This window comes from Gossypium hirsutum, chromosome D01 (genome assembly GCF_007990345.1).
Source record: "Gossypium hirsutum isolate 1008001.06 chromosome D01, Gossypium_hirsutum_v2.1, whole genome shotgun sequence".
Classification (NCBI taxonomy): Eukaryota; Viridiplantae; Streptophyta; class Magnoliopsida; order Malvales; family Malvaceae; genus Gossypium; species Gossypium hirsutum.
The window spans coordinates 53,562,159-53,566,193 of record NC_053437.1 but is presented as its reverse complement, the minus strand read 5'-3'; positions in this window follow the sequence as shown (position 1 = coordinate 53,566,193).

Sequence of the window (4,035 nt, the reverse complement as noted above, 5' to 3'; positions counted from 1 at the left end):
GTGGAAACACGAAAATTTACACATTTTTACAAACCCTTTTTAACTTAAACTCATACAGTTTCGATAAAATTCTTGTCGAAAAAATAATTAATTCTTACAAAATAATTAAAGTGCACTTAAAATATGAAAATGTTGAATTTTAGTTAATTTTATAATTAATTTTGATGAATTTTGGTTATTTTCGACAGATTTGCACAAAGGGCGAAAAATGGCTCGGTAGACACTGCTAGAAGCGCAACACCGAGAAGCAATTAGAAGTATCAAGGTGAACTAAATTTCAGCCTAAGACGGTCCAAAACTATATGTATTAATTCATAATATAATTAATTTTAAATTAGATCCAATTTAATTTGGGTTAATAAATTATTATTAATTAATTATGAAAAAGTGGTCCAGTTGAACTGAACCGAGTTAACTGAACCGACCAAGAAATGGACAGCCCAAAAATCGTCCCAAGAGCTGACCCAAATTAGATTATTAGCTGATTATTTAAGCTTGCCAAGTGGCCTTTGAAGACTTGATCAAGTTGCATTCAAACCCCTCCACAATTGGTGGTTTTATAGATTTGCCCCAAGCCTAAATTAGCAAAGTTGAAACTATCAACCTTACCACATGTGTGGCCGGCCAAGGGAGGGCTATTTGGCTGATAATTTTAGCTATTTTTAGTAGCCCTCCTCAGCTATAAAAACCCCCTTAGGCTGGTCATTTGAAAAACACACCTCAAGCATTCACATCTTTCCTCTCTTCTCTCCACTTTCTCTCTTCTTTTCCATTCCAAAATTCCCTTGCTCTATTGTTGATTTCTCCTCTTAGGAAAGGGGCATTCATCAGCTATTTGGAGCACCAATTAAGTGTTCATAGTAGCATTGGTTGACGAGGACAACGGAGAAGGAAGAACGAAGCAACTAGTCAAGCCACGGAAAAACACCGGATTTGATTCTTGTTCCATATCTCTTTAATTTTTGCTATTGTTATGCTGAACATATCTATGAATATTTATGTTGTTGGAATGGTTAATTTAATCAATTTAGCTTGAATTTAATTCGTGTTAGGTTGATTGCATTTCGTTTGTTAAAATTATTTAAATTGTGTTTATGTTGTTATAGGCCTCGGTAAGATGCTTGATTAAGTAAAATCACGACTAAGTTATTCTTGCATTACAATCATTAGGTAACTAATGAATTAATTATTTAAACGGATTGAAATTGTAAGTAATGGACACAGAATTTAATCAGTGCATGTTTAATCATCTAAGGTAGCTGAGGGTTAGATTAGCAACAGTATCTGACGATACATTTGCCTTGCATAACTTGCAAGATTATTGTGATTAAACTGTTTTAAGGTAAGGATATTTTGTTACCTCACATAGTCTTTTATGTGCTTATTAAATCGAGTTAATTGTTTGAATTGACATAGGGATATGTACAATGGATTATTTCTATTTAATAAGTATGTATGTGCAATAACATATTTGTCTATTAAGATTTTTTTAATCGGTTGAATTGACATAGGGATATAGTCAAGAGATAAATGGATTTTGGTAGGTGAGTATGTTCATAAGTTAGCAGATTACCGAGTTGTCGTGAACTTATTCGTAACAATATAAACATGAGTTTAATAATTCTAAGTTAAGTAATGTAATTAATCTAACACAATTATGTCATCTTGATTAAAATTGTATTTTTAAATTGGTCATTTGAGATTTATTTATTTAGTTTACTTAGTTTAAAATCTTAATTTTTAGTCACCCTCTTCAAACAAAGTATTTTTGTTCACAGTCCCTATGGGTACGATAACTCGACATTTACTTGTCACTTTATTACTTGTTGCGATTGTGTACACTTGCACATTTCCGTCATTCCAAGGGGTCATAAAAGAAATATGCTGTAGCGACCAGGTTTTCGTGGTACCAAAAATTGTTGTTTCTAAACCCCATTTCTATAAATCGAGTCCGTAAATATTAAATAAAGATATTTATGGAGTTATTATATAGGTTAATTGAATTTTGGATAAGTAATTTAGTCAAATTAGAGATTAAATTGTAAATTCTAATCGCTATAGATTTTTAATTAGAGAATGACTTGAAGACTTAAATTTCAATTAAGCCAAGGCTTAAAACACAAATATACCGTGTCAGATCTTAAGTTAGTGGACAGTAAGATTATGGGATTAATAATTTAATAATAAGGAGTAGTAAGTAAATTAAGATTAATTATGTTAATTAATCATTTGATTATAGTTTATAAACAAAAATTTGGTGGAAAGAAAGAGAAGATTCATCTTTTTCATCTTTCCCATGCCCGAGTGTCCGAGTGAAGAAACAAAGAAAACCATCCCAAGGGTTTCAAAGATTCAATACTTATTTGGTGAGTTCAATTAAGTCCTTTTTTTGTAATTTTTATGTTTTTAAGGTCATGAGAGCTTGATTTATCTAACCCATGTACCAATTTGTAAGACTATTAAAGTTTTGATGAGATCTCATTGTTGATTTCTTGAAGTTTTAGGTGTTAAATTAATAGAATTTAAGCTTAGTTTAAGAAAAGACTAAATTGTAAAGCTTTAATCATAGTTTTATATATTGGGGACCAAATTTACAATAGGATTAAGAAAAAGGAGGCCCCTAATGAGTAATAGTGAAATCAGATTTCAATCTGGAGCTTTAAATTTGAAGATATGTTAGCCCCGATTTTAGGGGCTAAATTGAATAAATTATAAAACTTGTAAGAATTGATAATTGATTCATAATTTATTAATAAATGATACTGATATATGTTTCATTTCAATCTGTAGCTAACGTCGATCTAGATTCTTAAGAGAGAAAAGAAAATCCAAAGTCGTTGCCAAGTAGCTCAGAATTTTGATTTGTATTTCTAGGATTCAGTAACCCTTTATTTTTTGCATGTTTATATCATTATGCATTGTATGGAGTTTGAGGTGAGTTTTGATGATTTCTTGAGCTTAACTGATGTGGTTTAGATTGATTATTGAGGTAGGGACTAAATTGAATAGAATTAAAATGTCATGACTGAATGATATCTAAAAATTGCTATGAAATTGCATTGAATTATATTGTGCTATATAATAAATTGATGATTAGTGATAAATTGGGAATCGAAAGGATGTGAAATGATACAATTGTAATAAATCAGAAATTGGTTACCATATTAGCTATATGGGTCGAATCGAATATAGTTGGCATGTCATAGGGTCAAGATATTAATTAAAAACCATTATTGCTTGACAACCCGAGGTGATAAATTATATACTTTGAGTCATTGTTGTCGGGAAAATTGGGGTAACAATTTACTCTGATTGAGAAAACCATCGTTGCCAAGCAATCCGAGGTGGTAGTATGTACTTGTATAGCATCATCGTTGCCGGGACACCTGGGGTGATGGGTCTGCATATCCGCTCTAAGTCTGTGTCAAGTTAATAGGATTAAGATTTTGTGAATTGGCTAAATGGTAAATGAATGAAATGAAATGTGATTGAAGTGTGAAATACGACAACATACGAAATGAGCTGAAAATGAGCCCTGAAAGGCCAAATGAGTAAATGAGCTAATAAGCTCGAAAATGATTGAAAGAAATGAAAAGAAATTGAGTAATTATGCATATAATTTATGTATTAATTGATTAAAGATATGTTTAATATTGTGATAGGATATTGAATAAGTAAACGTGTATAAATATGGTATGAAATGATAATGTAACTTGTGAAACATAATGTGAATCGGTATAACAAGTATAAAAATTGTGTTAATGGAAGGAATCGATAAAATTTTGTATATGAATTAGATTGTAAATTGATTTTGAACTAAATGTTTGCATTGCATAAATTTGTTCTTATTGTCTTGAATTATAGATGTACCACTGAACATTTTACTCAGCATACGATTTTGTTTTCTCCGTGCGCAGGTACAATAGATTTTCGGTAGATCGAGTGGTTATCTCAAGATCCAACAATCGAATCACGACTCAACAATGTTTGTACATTTTGATCTTGTTATTAGTGTGGCATGTACCTAGTTAAGTC